The 17,883-nt window shown below is 36.8% G+C and overlaps 1 long non-coding RNA gene across 3 annotated transcripts in view; it reads left to right on the top strand.

Annotated features, from left to right (window-relative positions):
* Positions 1-17,883, top strand: part of LOC309647402 — a 149,929-nt gene that overhangs the window by 112,298 nt on the left and 19,748 nt on the right. Inside the window, exon 1 of one of the 3 annotated variants that reach the window (XR_014256019.1) lies at positions 13,907-16,472. The exons of the other annotated variants lie outside the window; for them this stretch is intronic. This is a non-coding gene — a long non-coding RNA (uncharacterized lncRNA). Of the gene's footprint in view, positions 1-13,906; positions 16,473-17,883 lie in introns of those variants that run through there. 3 annotated transcript variants of the gene reach the window in all.

The raw sequence follows: 17,883 nt of genomic DNA, 5'->3' as shown, positions 1-17,883 counted from the left end.
CCTTTCAACTTCTCTGTATCCTCATTCCTACGCCTATGCATCAGACCTATATTCTTTCCCATATGCAATATTGGAACAGCTTCCTAACTGATTTTGCACCTCCAGTCATGCACCTCTGGAAGAAATTTGGAATTGAGCAGATCTGGGTTTCAAAACTGGGTGACTTGAGAGTATTATTTCACCTCTTTTTATTAATTAAATTCATTAGATTTTCAGTCACAGAAACTCAGCATGAACTATCTTAAGATAAAAAGAGGAATTCTTTGTTTCATGGAAGGAGTGAACATTCAATTTACAAGAAGAGTAGGGATGCCAGCACAGCCCAGGAGAAATGGTATCAAGAACTAGAAGTACACAAGAGCCTTCTTTCAATCCATTTTTTATGTCTTTTCCTCTCCACATGCGGGCTTTCTCACTGCAGAGCGATTTAACTTTAATACTTACCAGTGAGAGCCTAATTTACACTTGTCATTCCTAATCCTTCATCCTTAATTTGGGAAGAAAAATTTGACTGGCCCAGTTGAGTTAGAGGCTCCATCATGTACCAATCATCTACGACCAGGAAGACAGATTTTTTTCCTAAAAAGGTGGATAGATCTATATATAAATGGATTTCTATAGAAAAAATGCTTTTTGGTAGATGGAACATTCCTTAAAAATAAGTGCTCTGTATTCACAATCATACTTTTACTTATATATTAAAAGAGGATAATGTTGATATTTAGCTCCTAAAGATTATGATGAGTATATAATGTACTCCCATGAGACAGTTTTATCAAATCTTTTAAACTGAGTGCATTTATCTCAGACATTATTTTTAGAGGAAAAAAAGTCATTAGGTAGAGATAGAACTGAAATCTTTTGTGTCTCTTACTGATCCCTTTGGGCTCCCTTTCTTTCCAGTACTAACCCGTGTAATTCAGGTAGGTGTTTATCATCCAAAAGCATGTTTTTGACAATCATCAAATATGTATGTTCTCCAAATGAATATATACTCTTATTTTTCACATATTTTTAAAATTTGAAGTTATGGTACCATACAGTATGAACTATTATTATTTGACCTGTTCATCTGCTTGCTTTTACTCAATACTGTTTTTGAGATTATCTCTGGTGATGCATTTAGCTCTCTTTATTTTAGGTAGGTTTATTCCTAGATATTTCATTCTTTTTGTTGCAATGGTAAATGGGAGTGTTTTCTTAATTTCACTTTCAGATTTTTCATCATTAGTGTATAGGAATGCAAGAGATTTCTGTGCATTAATTTTGTATCCTGCTACTTTACCAAATTCATTGATTAGCTCTAGTAGTTTTCTGGTAGCAGTTTTAGGATTCTCTATGTATAGTATCATGTCATCTGCAAACAGTGACAGCTTTACTTCTTCTTTTCTGATTTGGATTGCTTTTATTTCTTTTTCTTCTCTGATTGTTGTGGCTAAAACTTCCAAAACTATGTTGAATAATAGTGGTGAGAATGGGCAACCTTGTCTTGTTCCTGATCTTAGTGGAAATGGTTTCAGTTTTTCACCATTGAGGATGATGTTGGCTGTGGGTTTGTCATATATGGCCTTTATTATGTTGAGGAAATTTCCCTCTATGCCTACTTTCTGCAGGGCTTTTATCATAAATGGGTGTTGAATTTTGTCGAAAGCTTTCTCTGCATCTATTGAGATGATCATATGGTTTTTCTCCTTCAATTTGTTAATATGGTGTATCACGTTGAATGATTTGCATATATTGAAGAATCCTTGCATTCCTGGAATAAACCCCACTTGATCATGGTGTATGATCCTTTTAATGTACTGCTGGATCTGTTTGCTAGTATTTTGTTGAGGATTTTTGCATCTATGTTCATCAGTGATATTGGCCTGTAGTTTTCTTTCTTTGTGACATCTTTGGTTTTGGTATCAGGGTGATGGAGGCCTCATAGAATGAGTTGGGGAGTGTTCTTCCCTCTGCTATATTTTGGAAGAGTTTGAGAAGGATAGGTGTTAGCTCTTCTCTAAATGTTTGATAGAATTCACCTGTGAAGCCATCTGGTCCTGGGCTTTATGTTTGTTGGAAGATTTTTAATCACAGTTTCAATTTCAGTGCTTGTGATTGGTCTGTTCATATTTTCTATTTCTTCCTGGTTCAGCCTCGGCAGGTTGTGCATTTCTAAGAATTTGTCCATTTCTTCCAGGTTGTCCATTTTATTGGCCTAGAGTTGCTTGTAGTAATCTCTCATGATCGTTTGTATTTCTGCAGTGTCAGTTGTTACTTCTCCTTTTTCATTTCTTATTCTATTGATTTGAGTCTTCTCCCTTTTTTTCTTGATGAGTCTGGCTAATGGTTTATCAATTTTGTTTATCTTCTTAAAGAACCAGCTTTTAGTTTTACTGATCTTTGCTATCGTTTCCTTCATTTCTTTTTCATTTATTTCTGATCTGATCTTTATGATTTCTTTCCTTCTGCTAACTTTGGGTTTTTTTTGTTCTTCTTTCTCTAATTGCTTTAGGTGCAAGGTTAGGTTGTTTATTTGAGATGTTTCCTGTTTCTTAAGGTAGGATTGTATTGCTATAAACTTCCCTCTTAGAACTGCTTTTGCTGCATCCCATAGGTTTTGGGTCGTCATGTCTCCATTGTCATTTGTTTCTAGGTATTTTTTGATTTCCCCTTTGATTTCTTCAGTGATCACTTCGTTATTAAGTAGTGTATTGTGTAGCCTCCATGTGTTTGTATTTTTTACAGATCTTTTCCTGTAATTGATATCTAGTCTCATAGCGTTGTGGTCGGAAAAGATACTTGATACGATTTCAATTTTCTTAAATTTACCAAGGCTTGATTTGTGACTCAAGATATGATCTATCCTGGAGAATGTTCATAAGCACATGAGAACAAAGTGTATTCTGTTGTTTTGGATGGAATGTCCTATAAGTATCAATTAAGTCCATCTTTTTTTATGTATCATTTAAAACTTGTGTTTCCTTATTCATTTTTATTTTGCATAATCTGTCCATTGGTGAAAGTGAGGTGTTAAAGTCCCCTACTATTATTGTGTTACTGTCAATTTCCCCTTTTATGGCTGTCAGCATTTACCTTATGTATTGAGGTGCTCCTATGTTGGGTGCATAAATATTTACAATTGTTATATCTTCTTCTTGGATTGATCCCTTGATCATATGTAGTGTCCTTCTTTGTCTCTTATAATAGTCTTTATTTTAAAGTCTATTTTGTCTGATATGAGAATTGCTACTCCAGCTTTCTTTTGATTTCCATTTGCATGGAATATCTTTTTCCATCCCCTCACTTTCAGTCTGTATGTGTCTCTAGGTCTGAAGTGGGTCTCTTGTAGACAGCATATAGATGGGTCTTTTTTTTGTATCCATTCAGCCAGTCTGTTTCTTTTGGTGGGAGCATTTAATCCATTACATTTAAGGTAATTATCGATATGTATGTTCCTATTACCGTTTTTTTAAATGTTTTGGGTTTGTTATTGTAGGTGTTTTCCTTCTCTTGTGTTTCTTGCCTAGAGAAGTTCCTTTAGCATTTGTTGTAAAGCTGGTTTGGTGGTGCTGAACTCTCTCAGCTTTTGCTTGTCTGTAAAGGTTTTAATTTCTCCATCACATCTGAATGAGATCCTTGCTGGGTAGAGTAATCTTGCTTGTAGTTTTTTCCCTTTCATCACTTTAAATATGTCTTGCTATTCCCTTCTGGCTTTCAGAGATTCTGCTGAAAGATCAGATGTTAACCTTATGGGGATTCCCTTGTGTGTTATTTGTTGTTTTTCCCTTGCTGCTTTTAATATGTTTTCTTTATATTTAATTTTTGATAGTTTGATTAATATGTGTCTTGGCGTGTTTCTCCTTGGATTTATCCTGTATGGGACTCTCCGTGCTTCCAGGACTTGATTAACTATTTCCTTTCCCATATTAGGGAATTTTTCAACTATAATCTCTTCAAATATTTTCTCAGTCCCTTTCTTTTTCTCTTCTTCTTCTGGGACCCCTATAATTCGAATGTTGGTGCATTTAATGTTGTCCCAGAGGTCTCTGAGACTGTCCTCAGTTCTTTTCATTCTTTTTTCTTTATTCTGCTCTGCAGTAGTTAGTTATTTCCACTATTTTATCTCCCAGGTCACTTATCCGTTCTTCTGCCTCAGTTATTCTGCTATTGATCCCATCTAGAGTATTTTTAATTTCATTTATTGTGTTTTTCATCATTGCTTGGTTCCTCTTTAGTTCTTCTACGTCCTTGTTAAATGTTTCTTGCATTTTGTCTATTCTATTTCCAAGATTTTGGATCATCTTTACTATCATTATTCTGAGTTCTTTTTCAGGTAGACTGCCTATTTCCTCTTCATTTGTTAGGTCTGGTGTGTTTTGACCCTGCTCCTTCACCTGCTGTGTGTTTTTCTGTCTTCTCATTTTGCTTATCTTACTGTGTTTGGGGTCTCCTTTTCACAGGCTACAGGTTCATAGTTCCCGTTGTTTTTGATATCTGTCCTCAGTGGCTAAGGTTGGTTCAGTGGATTGTGTAGGCTTCCTGGTGAAGGGTACTAGTGCCTGTGTTCTGGTGGATGAGGCTGGATCTTGTCTTTCTGGTGGGCACGTCCACGTCTGGTGGTGTGTTTTGGGGTGTCTGTGGCCTCATTATGATTTTAGGCAGCCTCTCTGCTAATGGATGGGGCTGTGTTCCTGTCTTGCTAGTTGTTTGGCATAGGGTGTCCAGCACTGTAGCTTGCTGGTCGTTGAGTGAAGCTGGGTCTTGATGTTGAGATGGAGATCTCTGAGAGATTTTTGCCGTTTGGTATTACGTGGAGCTGGGAGGTCTCTTGTGGACCTGTGTCCTGAAGTTGGCTCTCCCACCTCAGAGGCACAGCCCTGATGCCTTGCTGGAGCACCAAGAGCCTTTCATCCACACGGCTCAGAATAAAAGGGAGAAAAAATAGAAAGAAAGAAAGAAAGAAAGAGGATAAAATAAAATAAAATAAAATAAAGCTATTATAATAAAAAATAAGAAAAAAATTATTAAGAAAAAATTTATTAAGAAAAAAATTTTTTAATTTTTTAAAATAAATTTATTAATCTTTTATAATAAAAAATAAGAAAAGAATTATTAAGAAAAAAATTATTAAGAAAAAAATTTTTAATTTTTTAAAACAAAAAATATGAAAAAACTTATTAAGAAAAAAATTTAAAAAAAATTTTAAACATAGAAAATAAGGAAAAAATTATTAAGAAAACATTTATTAAGAAAAAAAATGTTTTTAAGTAAAAAAAAAAAAAAAAAAGGACGTACCGAACCCTAGGACAAATGGTGAAAGCAAAGCTATACAGACAAAATCTCACACAGAAGCATACACATACACACTCACAAAAAGAGGAAAAGGGGAAAAAATAATATATCTTGCTCCCAAAGTCCACCTCCTGAATTTGGGATGATTTGTTGTCTATCAGGTATTCAACAGATGCAGGTACATCAAGTTGTCTGTGGAGCTTTAATTCGCTGCTTCTGAGGCTGCAGGGAGACATTTCCCTTTCTCTTCTTTGTTCGCACAGCTCCCGGGGTTCAGCTTTGGATCTGGCCCCGCCTCTGCGTGTAGGTCGCCTGAGGGCGTCTGTTCTTCGCTCACACAGGACGGGGTTAAAGGAGCAGCTGCTTCAGCGGCTCTGGCTCACTCAGGCGGGGGGGAAGGGAGGGGCACGGAGGCGGGGCGAGCCTGCGCGGCAGAGGCCGGCGTGACGTTGCAGCAGCCTGAGGCGCGCCGTGCGTTCTCCCGGGGAACTTGTCCCCGGATCACGGGACCCTGGCCGTGGCGGGCTGCACAGGCTCCCGGGAGGGGAGGTGTGGAGAGTGACCTGTGCTCGCACACAGGCTTTTTGGTGGCGGCAGCAGCAGCCTTAGCGTCTCATGCTCGTCTCTGGGGTCCGCGCTGACAGCCGCGGCTCGCGCCTGGCTCTGGAGTTCGTTTAGGCGGTGCTCTGAATCCCCTCTCCTTGCGCGCCGCGAAACAAAGAGGCAAGAAAAAGTCTCTTGCCTCTTCAGCAGCTGCACACTTTTTCCCGGTCTCCCTCCCAGCCAGCTGTGGTGCGCTAACCCCTTCAGGCTGTGTTCACGCCGCCAACCCCAGTCCTCTCCCTGCGATCCAAGGGAAGCTGAGCCTCAGCTCCCAGCCCCGCCCGCCCCGGCGGGTGAGCAGACAAGCGTCTCGGGCTGGTGAGTGCTGCTCGGCGCCGCTCCTCCGTGCGGGAATCTCTCCGCTTTGCCCTCCGCAGCCGTGGCTGCGCTCTCCTCCGTGGCTCCGAAGCCTCCCCCCTCCGCCACCCGCAGTCTCCGCCCGCGAAGGGGCTTCCTAGTGTGTGGAAACCTCTCCTCCTTCACGGCTCCCTCCCACTGGTGCAGGTCCCGTCCCTATTCTTTTGTCTCTGTTATTTCTTTTTTCTTTTGCTTACCCAGGTACGTGGGGATTTTCTTGCCTTTTGGGAGGTCTGACGTCTTCTGCCAGCGTTCAGTGGGTGTTCTGTAGGAGCAGTTCCACGTGAAGATGTATTTCTGTGCTCTTTAGTTCTTCTAAGTCCTTGTTAAACGCTTCTTGTATTTTTTCCATTCTATTTCCAAGATTTTGGATCATCTTTACTATCATTACTCTGAATTCTTTTTCAGGTAGACTGCTTATTTTCTCTTGATTTCTTTGTTCTAATGGGTTTTTACCTTGCTCCTTCACCTGCTGCATATTTCTCTGTCTTCTCATTTTGCTTAACTTACTGTGTTTGGGGTCTGCTTTTCACAGGCTGCGGGTTCGTAGTTCCCGTTCTTTTTGTTGTCTGCCCCCAGTGGGTACGGTTTGTTCAGTGGTTTTTGTAGGCTTCCTGGTGGAGGGGACTGGTGCCTGTGTTCTGGTGGTTGAGGCTGGATCTTGTCTTTCTGGTGGGCAGGACCGCTTCTGGTGGTGTGTTTTGGGGTGTCCGTGACCTTATTATGATCTTAGGCAGCCTCTCTGCTAATGGGTGGAGTTGTGCTCCTGTCTTGCTAGTTGTTTGGCATGGGGCGTCCAGCACTGGAGCTTGCTGGGCATTGAGTGGAGCTGGGTCTTATCGTTGAGACTGAGATCTCTGGGAAAGCTCTTGCTGATCGATATTATGTGGTGCCAGGAGGTCTCTGGTGGACCAATGTCCTGAACTCGGCTCTCCCACCTGAGAGGCTCAGGCCTGACACCAGGCCAGAGCACCAAGACCCTGTCAACCACTCGGCCATGTACGTGGGGAGTTTCTTGCCTTTAGGAAGTCTGAGGTCTTCTGCCAGCATTCAGTAGGTGTTCTGTAGGAGTTGTTCCACATGTAGATGTATTTTTGATGTATTTGTGGGGAGGAAGGTGATCTCCACGTCTTACTTCACCATCTAGAAGGTCCTCTGGCTTTGACTTTTATTGTGGATACGGAGGGCTTCCACTGGTCAAGTCTTGTGTGGATTGAACTTCCAGCATCAAAGGAAGGAATACTGGACTCTCTTATTGGTTTGTCCATATGTGGGGCAAGAGAGAAAAAGGGAGTGGTGAGCCTTAAACTGTCAGCAGTTTCACATATTAAATTAGCAGTATTAATAAAAAAAGGAAAATTTTCCCTGGCAATGTGTAAAAGGCATTAGTTATAGATTAAAATTCTGAGTTAAATACCAAAATGCAAACAGTCACAATGATTGATAAGATGTCTATGTAAAAATTACTAAAATGTAGTACAGTTACTAACTTAATATATCTTCTAGTTTGAGTGAAACGTTTGACTGAGAAAAACAAATGCACTGTTACAATTCACTCTCAATTTATGTTTGGCTTTATTTGCGTTTTTGACTACTACCATCTCACTATGTATTCCTGTAAGAAGAAATCATTAATAAGATAACCTGTTCCCTATTTTCTGATTTTAGTTGTTGATACCTTTTGAATATTTTTAGGAGAAGATAGACCCAAATAGAATATTACATATAAAAGGATCATTATAATAAATAAAGATATTTTCTATCTTTATATCAATCCATAAATGAGAAAGGGTAAATTGTAATCAAAGATCCCCTTATTCTGTATTCAGAAAAATTTATATCTGTGGATCTTGTATTAGAAACAAATTCTGAAGAATTTTCTTTAATGATGCTCTCTACTGAAAAATAGAGTTGTATTATTTAAGATTTCTTAAATATTTTAATTCAGTGATAATTGAATAATCAGCAAGACAAAAATTCTTAACACTTGCTATGGTACTATATACATTTTATATTTTGTTAAAAATTCATTAGGCATTTTAATGTCTTAAATTTGTCGGAAAATTTAAAACCATAAACATTTTATGTCCATATGTTAATGCAAATAGTTGGAAGAGAAATACTTTTATATTTTTGTTTAAAATTCATTAGGCTTTTTAATGTCTTAAATGTGTAGGAAAAGTTTAGAACCATAAGCATTTTATGTTCATCTGTTAATGCAAGTACTTGGAAGATAAATACTTATTACTTAATCCTATATTTTACACTGTATATTTTTACACTATAGAAAACTTTATTTTTACTTGTTTCAATCACGTCTTCTCTAATCTCAGGAAAACACACTTTGGTTCATTTGGAGCGAAGCTAATGCATTTGGAGTATTCAAATATAGAATTGAAGTAAAAGGTTAACCTTAAAAAGAATAAGTTTGTCCATGTTTTAGCTAAAGTAGAACAGGCTGCAATAACAAATAGACCTAAACAGTATAAGCACTAAGTGTGGTAAAGTACATTTCCACTCCACTGATAATCGTGTTACAGGTACCAGGTGGACCTTATCCAACTTGCGGGTCAGGTCCTGAGGCTCCTTCCATCTGAGGCTCTTTCCACCTTACGCTCTGTCAACCACTATGATGTTGTTTTTGGATTCATCTACTTCAGAGGAAGGAGAAAATTTAGAGGAGGTATAGCTTCTTTAGATCATTGGCTGGATATTTCATACAACACGCAGCCATTCTCTTGGCTAGGATTTTGCAGCATGGTCGAGCACACTGTAAACGGACTACATGCCAAGAAACAGAGGAGCATATACAGTAGATTATGTTGAATAGTTGTCAGTATACACTGCAGGCTGCTGACCACTAGGCATGTGGGACCTATGGCTTATTCCCCAAGTGCAGTGCAGATCAGCAGCAGGACTAAACTGCAGGTTCCTTAAATTTGTAATGATGAGGTTTGAAATGTGAAACTCTTAGGCAGAATTACCACAGAAATTATACTCTACAGGGACCAGAAGTAAAGTGTCTCAATAATGACAACCAGGTATAACTTGGGGGATTGAAATTAATTGTATTTCATTAATATTTATGTATAATATTTTATACAACGAATATTATAAAGAGATTTGTCTCATGTATAGTTAATGTATTTTAAAAAAGACTAAGATGTTGTTCTCCCTATTTTCCATTATTTTCCTCATGTGTTTTATTTGTGTTGGAAAATGATGTGATAAAAGTAAATTACTAGTCTAATAAAGTAGTGAAAATTTACACAGAAAAAGAAAATAATGTACTTTTAAAATCCACTGAAATAGTAACAAGCCCATTTTTATTTTGAGGTTAATCCTCACATTAAATGGTTAGACAGACACTGCAACTCTAATTTCCCATGTTTGTGCCTTAAGCTGCCATTTGTTACGTCTGTTTGCATTAGTCATTTTGACTCATAATGCATGGTAAAATCAAGAATTACTACAGATAAGCCAGAAAGTGTGGTGAGAAAGTGTGATGAATCGTTACATTATTTTGTATTAGTCGATCTGGATGGCAATTGTCTTGATTTGTGTTTTCTTTTTAAGGTGTTGAAATCACTGTGTAATAATCTTCTCAGGAGATTAAGTTGGTGGTGAGAAATCACTATAAAAATAAATATTTACACAACTTCCAAATTATTTATACACTTCCAAACTGTAAAATCTAATAGCATTCTTGACCTTAAAAAGACTCATTGTTGACATAAAATTCAGAAAAAAAAAGTTAAGATTGCCAGATATAATACTCTAGCTTATTGAAGTAACTGATAATTTTTAAGCAAGTTTTTTTTTTTTTTTTTGCGTTGTGGCATAATTAATCACACATCTAGAAAATATCTTGCAGTTAATAGTATAAAACAAATGGCTGACTGTTACAGCCTTAGGATTAGAACAATGCAATCTATAAATCAACATTAAATAAAACTCTAGTAACAATTTTATTTACTAGTATTCGTTAAGCAGTTTGGTTTTGTGATAGAGATAGGATGAGTCAAAATCTGTTCTACATTTTTCTAAAGAATTAGTAGAGCCAATGATTAATTTTGGTAGGTAATTCACAGTGTTTACCTCATTCTGCAGACACTATTGAGGCTTAGTGTGACATTGGCCAAGGGAATGTAAACAAAAGTGGTGAATGCCACGTCCAGCAGTTGCCATTGAAGGAACGTGTGTGACTTTCTCCTCCTACTTCCTCTTGCTGTTTGGAACGTAGACAAGGGAATCTGGAGGTGGAGTAGCCGCCTTAGACCCTGAAGTGACTCTGGGAATGGAGGTTACACACGGTGGAGGAACCTACCTCTGCCATTTTATGAGGGAGAGAAATAATTTTATTTAAATCCCTCAAGTCTCTAATTAGCATCTGGAATAAGTCCTAATCAATGCAGTGCATAACAGATCTTGATAAGGCAATTTTAGACCCATCAGTAAAGTAGTACGAATTATTTGTTTCATTACATATGACTCAATCATTAAGACACTGTGTGTGCCTGTTATGAATGATTATTGAAAGAGGGGGAAGGGAAGAGTTAGGGGAAGAGGAGAAGGAGGGAGGAAAGTGAGATATACATAAATCAATGATTTTTTTTCACTATTGGTAATCTTTGAATTAATTGCAAAATTTCTGAAGAATTAAGCTAAATATTTTTATTAATTAATTAACTACACACTAGGACCTATGCAGTGATATATTAATTGAAACGAAATTGTGATTCCTTCTAAATCTTTAACAAAATACACTGGTTTACTTTCATCTGTCATGAGTCTAAGCCTATAAGTAATATTGCCAAACACTTTTCCTTAGTGTATGAGGAGTGAAATGGAAATGTCTCTTTTTTTCTTTTTTAATGTATCCTCAACTCTGGGCTACTTGGATGTTGGTAGTTACTAAACACACTTTGGAGTCACAGCATAAGCAGATGAATTTTATAAAACATCAAGTTAAGAAATAAAAATAGAGACTCACACTTGCCCCATCTTTTTTTTTTTCTTAACATTTAGTGCCACGCCTTGTAAATTTTGAAGTTCAACGTAGTAATTATTGCCTTGCTTTGATTTTTAAATTTGTACATTTTCTAATCCTTAACCATTAAAATAATACTTTCCTGAGGAAACACGAGATTAAGGAAGGAATGAAAGAGAAGGCTCAGCTTATAAGTTTAAAAATATGAAGAAAAAGAAGAATAGAAGAAGAATGTCCAAGGAGGAGACATACTGATTATGGTGGATGTTAGTTTCCCAGTTACAAGTATTATCATTCTATTATGGTCCAGGAATAATTTTTTAGGTCTAGAAAGACAAAGTCATAGACACAGATACATACTTACACATGTACGAGTATGTGTGCATTCCTGGTATCACAGAGTTTTAGAAGAACTGACAACAAGAATACATAAGATCAAATATTGTCAAAATATGCATAAGAATTATGACACAGGCCAGAGAAAATAATGTTTAGTCTAAAAAGTAAATATTGGTTTGAAAAATAACTACATAGTCTATCTCTACTTTTTATTGATCATAACTGAATTATTAATTTATAAGATTATTTGATAAAATACTGATATATTAATATTTTAAATATAACAACATAAACTCTTGCCTCATTTTGCCAGTCACTGCCAGAGTTTGGGAACCTGCTTTCATCTGACACATACCATGTGGTGTCATAAATGTAAGAATCTAAAAAACAAACAAACAACAAAACTTGATGAACACAGTATAGATGCAAGAAAAACTCCATTATTAAATAATATTTACATGTTTATGGAATGAGTTAAAAAACAACAAAAACGGATAAGCAGGAAATATCAAAGAACCAGAATGAATTGCGATCCTCCATTATAGAATGGAGGAAGAATCAGGTTTCTAATTATAAAGTTCTCTAATAGAAGACTTTAATGAAGTTTTCAAAATTTTCTTAACTAAATCCCTTTGATCTTCTGAACCATTTACTGTGTCTTCCTACTACATAAGAGGTTATCTATCCATCGTCCTTCATAGATGAGCACCAGGGGCTTTTCAAAAGATAATTTACAAACATTTTGTGCCTCGGTTTTCTCATATAAAATAATAGATAATAATAAGTAATTCCAAAGTTTGTTGAGAAGATAAACAATTGAGATGATGTTTACTAAAGTAACTAGAGTGTGTTTACCACACAGGAGAGATTCAGTTACTAATAGATTCTCTGTTCCTCTCTTGGTATGAAAAACATCTAGTTTAGGTTTATATCAGGACAAAGTGTCCAGATAAGGTGTCTTACAATTAGTACTAGTATACTAGTACTAGTATACTACTAGTATAGTAGTACTAGTATACTACTAGTATACTAGTACTAACTTTGGAACTCTAAGGTTTACATTCTTTTTTTTTTTTTTTCTTTTAAATCCAGGCATTCTGATTCCAGAGCTCAGACTTTTTTTTTTTTTTGAATGTTTTTATTTTATTTTATTTTATTTTTTTTATTTATTTTTATTTTTGGCTGTGTTGGGTCTTCGTTTCCGTGCGAGGGCTTTCTCTAGTTGTGGCGAGCGGGGGCCGCTCTTCATCGCCGTGCACGGGCCTCTCAATGTTGCGGCCTCTCCATTGCGGAGCACAGGCTCCAGACGCGCAGGCTCAGTAGTTGTGGCTCACGGGCCTAGTTGCTCCGCGGCATGTGGGATCTTCCCATACCAGGGCTTGAACCCGTGTCCCCTGCATTGGCAGGCAGATTCTCAACCACTGCGCCAGTAGGGAAGCCCCTACATTCTTATGTATAAGAAACAATTGAACATAAATAACAACAGCTCTGAATTCAGACAATGTAGGTTGAAGACTGGGCCTGATCATAGGCTGGCATTTTGATATTGAAAAAAAATATTACTTGGTCTCTCCAACCAACCCATTTTCTAATTTAAAATTGGGAATAAAGATAATTTCACTGATATATTATTAAGACTTATAAGATGGTATCTGAGAAGGAGTTAAAATGGTTCTAACATATATAGATATTATTAGCTAATATTTGTAGTAATAATTAGTAGTAGCAATAAGTAAGTGTTATTAGCCAATATTAACAGTAATAATAATTGTAGCATAAGAAAAAAAACTGTCTACTGAAAGAGGGACAATAAAGATAATCCTCCTTATAATCATTTAAGAACTACCAGATAGAAGAAGAAAGAACAATAAAATAATAATAATATTGTGATTGATTTTGATGCTAAGGCCAAAATCCATTCTAGAATATTTCCTACCTGAAAAGAGGAACAGTGACTCATTTCTTTAGAATCACAGCATCCTTAATTCTAGTACTTTAAATTGTATGGCACTTTTTTTTTTTACTGAGGTTTGAGAGTTTCCTGGGCTGTCTACTGCTATGTAGTGACAAAGCTAGCATGGGAATCACTGATCTGTGAAGTCTCCCCTAAGGTACTGAGGACAAAGGTGGCTATGCTGCCGTTTGTAGGGGTTGCTACAATGGATGAGGAGAGAGAGGAGAGAGACTGAGTTCAACTTCCCTCCTATAAAACCCTACAATAATAATCTCCCTGAATAAAGTCTGAGTTATAGTCTTTAACAAATGTCAGAATATCTTTTTCTTTAGTGGTGTTGCCAGCCACAAAGCCAGCAATAAATGAGAATCACAGAGTTTAAGAAAGTTTTTTAACCAGAGTATTTGTAATAAAATATCTCCTATTGAAACACATTATCTAGTTTCAATAAACCAACTTTTCAGACATATTCAGATATCACCTTAGCAAACTCTATTTCCTTTAGGAAAAAAAGAAATTTATTTTGAAGGTGAAAATACGTAATGTGTTTCTGTGATTTAAAAACTAGCAATATATCTAAGAATTCAGGCTGAGAAGTGGAGATTTGGTCAGGTAATTTTTGCTTCTTGTTGAAACCTTTAACCTAGAATGCCCAGTCCAGAAAAACAAACAAAAAACAAACAAACAAACAAAAACCAGCTTTACTTCAGCTCTGTTCATATAGGCATCCTTTCCAATAGATGTTAATTTACTGGACTTAGAAACCTGGTATTTCACTTTGATCCTTTAGGATTTAGTGAACTGACTCAACACCAAGCACTATTATATGCATAACCACCTTCAAAAAATTTAGAACCTTCAAACATCAGAGGAGAAGCCAAAAGACTTATAATGGTAGCAGAAGAGCGAAGCCAGCAGATAGGAGAGTGTGATGGAGAGAGAGAAAGGTGAGACGAAGAATTCTGAGAACAGACTGAATGATATAAAGTCAGATATAATTTCTGGGGGGAAAAAAAAAGTGTGGAATCATGCATCATCATTACCACATAGCAGTTTGGAGGGGAGAGAGTCAGTGATTCTGCAGTCTTGAAAACGTAGCCATACGTGCAGTCTAGAAAGCATAGCCTTGCCCTTCAACTGTTAGCCTCAGGAGACTTTTTAAAAATAATATAGTTTTAGGACAATAAAGGCAGTACATTTGAAATCCATTTATGCCCTGGTCTTTGTATTATTTCCTTCCTCTCATGTGGCCTGCAATTTTGGTATTCAGTCTTTCCCCTTTCCACATATGTGCACTAAATGGGACTGTCCTGGGTCCTGGGTTAGGCCTTTGCTGCTGGAAATTGAGTGCTGCATAGTAGAGTTTACTATTTTGTTCCATGTGAGTGGGGGAATGAGAGCTTGAAGCCAGAGGTTGAGATGTCAAAGTGTCCCTTCCCTCCTAAACTCCAGGGGAAAAATATATGCACAACTAGAAATAGGAATTAGTGATACAGAAAAATATAAATAAGAAAAAAACATTATTTCTTACCACTGTAGGCTTACAAAAAATGCAAGAACAGGGAGACATGTGCAGAGATATTCAAATATTCACCAAAGGATGGAGCAAATTTATGGATTTCTCAGGGACCTCTCAGCTGGGCTCCCTGGCATCGGTGACATGATCTTCTCTGTCCAAGCCACCCATCCTTCCTTCTATATCTTTTGATGAGTTTCCAAGATTATGTGTCTTTGTTTGTTGGGTAATCTCACCACTGATAGGAAAACTTAGGGTAGAATTCTTCTACAGAATCACTAAGTACACAGAAAACCCCTTCTTCTTACCCTAAGTGTAAGTGCCCTTTCTCAGGGCGGCCTTCTCTGCTTCCGGTTACAGAGCTGCTCAAGCCAGTCTCTCACCTCTTGTCCTTTCATCTGAGGTTCAGACACACACATCCGTGTCTTCCAAGAGCCATGGACACAGTCAAACTCTCTAACCACTTATCTCCTCACGCCCTCCCTGGACTTGAGGTGGGGAGAGCTTCCCTGAGTTATGGTGAAGGTAGGAGATACACACAGCATTTTGACAATAGTTTTGAAGAAATCCTCACACTAGAATCTCTTATTAAATGCACTTTAATACCCTTCTACTTACTTTGCCAAGTTCTGTGTGGTTCCTTTCATTTAACACTTGCAGGATTGTGAGTATATAAATGTTTATTTTATTATTTGCTACAGTTTTCTAGTTGTTTGAAATATCCTTCACCCCAAATTATTATGATAATCATATCATTAAAGAAAGAAAGGGAATATAGATTGGAGAGAGGGAAGAGGAGAGGGGAGGTCAAGTAAACATTTATTAGAGAAAACCTCAAGTAGCACCAGCACTGACCTGGTAATTTACAAGGCCCATTGCACAATAAAAATACAGGGCCCCTTGTTCAAAATTTATTAAGAATTGTAACATGCCAACAGCAGAGCATTAAATCCTATGTGACTGAATAGGTCACATGCTGGTGAGCCAGGCTTGCCTGGAAAAACAGGAAAAAAAAATTTGAATAAATGACATTAATGTAACTGAAAATCAGACAGAAAAGTAGTATTACTCACAAATATATACTTATTTTATCTACAAATATATTCTGATTTTAATTTAATTTAAATAATTTTAATATTATTTATTTTAGAAGTCTTTTGGGGGGTTGCCATATTTCCCATTCCGATGGTGTTCGTTAAATACTACATATTTAGTTGTTTACAGGTTTTCTATGAATGGAATACATATCTTAATATAATAATTGTGATATAATTAACAAATTTAAAATTAATTAAAATGTTTTTTTACCATATAATCTCTCTTAGTGATTTATACATCTTCCTTGTGTCTTGGACATAGAATACTTTGCATTTGAACACTCTCCACCAGAATTTTTGACTGTGGAAGGCATGTAGACTCCAATAAAAGATACTTAGGTAAATCTCCAAGTAAAACTTTTATTACTGAGTGGACATGTTATTCTTAATTTCAAATACCTTCTCTTAAAGCCTTACAGGCTCAATTTAGGAAAATTATATTTTGCCATCAATGTGGCAATTGCTTTCTCTCCACACACACACTGGTCTTTCTTCCCCTCAGAAATTTCCACCTTAATGAAATTGTGGCTCCTGCTCTACCTCTTCTACTCTTTTTCAAGAAAACTAGTTTGGGAGTTATTGGTTCTTTATTACCTGTCATCTCTATTAATATCTCACATCTCATATTTTTTATTCTTTGGCCTTTTCCTGAGAACAATCAGATCTGTTGTCCATTTCACTGAATCAGTGTTACACAGTGCAAACCTGCCAACCTTCCCCATTTCTCTTTTATTTTATTTTCTTTTTCAACTGTACTCTCTCTTCCTATTATTCTATTTTGTTATTTGAACGTTGTTCTTAAGGCTGTATACTCTCATTTCATAGGGACCAATTGTTCTCACATGCTATTGCTGAAACTAATGATTTGTGGAATTTTCTTCCTCATTGATCAATAAAATGTTTTAGATGTATGCTATTCTTCTGTTTGTTTATCTTCTTGTTTCTGTCCTCCCTTCATTTTCCTTTACTTTGAAATGTGTTCAGCAAGTAGATGTCTCATGTTTGATTTGTTTCCTTAACCGACATCTACCAATGTTCAATATGGGTCTACTTCAAAGTTCTCCAATGATTTGTCTGAATGGATTGCTCTGCCCTGATGCTCCATATGCTTTGAATTTAGCAGTACAAGTTGAGCCAGGTATCAGATTGATATCTAAAACTTGCATTCAAACTCCTACTTTTTAGAAGCCTTTACCCAGTATACTTCCTCACACACAAAAAAGATAATGGTGTCTCAGACTTTCACTGTATTGTTACCAAGCACATTTACAGCATGCTCTGCTGAAAGGTTTTTACCTTTCTTTTTTCATTACTACCTCTGTTTTTCATGGGGGGCTTCATCTTCCATGATGGACATCACAGCAAACATGACTGCCTCCTCACTTCCTTCATCTCCTTTGAATGTCTTGGGAAGGACTAAGATCTAATTTTCTGGTACAGGACCTGAGTCTTCAAGTAGGGAGATTGAGTAGGGAAAATATGGCATGTCTTTCTCATTTTTCTCTGTTTTTTTTTTTTTTTCTTTTTGAGTTGTGACCTTACTATAGCATTAGACAAAACACAATTTTTATTTCCTTTATTTTATACCTCTTTGATATCTATTTATCTGTTTAATATATGTTAAATGTACTGGAATTTTCTCCTAGTTTCTGGTCTAATTTTGTTTTTGTGTGTATATTTTTTCTGCCATCTTCAGTATTTTTAGGAGGTGGTGGGATGTGTTTAACTTAAAGTTCCTATATTGGCTTCA

The sequence above is a fragment of the Balaenoptera physalus genome (assembly GCF_965194825.1).
Source record: "Balaenoptera physalus genome assembly, chromosome: 18".
In the NCBI taxonomy this organism is placed as follows: Eukaryota; Metazoa; Chordata; class Mammalia; order Artiodactyla; family Balaenopteridae; genus Balaenoptera; species Balaenoptera physalus.
The sequence above is the reverse complement of the archived record's forward strand: the minus strand, read 5'-3'. Positions and strand labels throughout refer to the sequence as shown.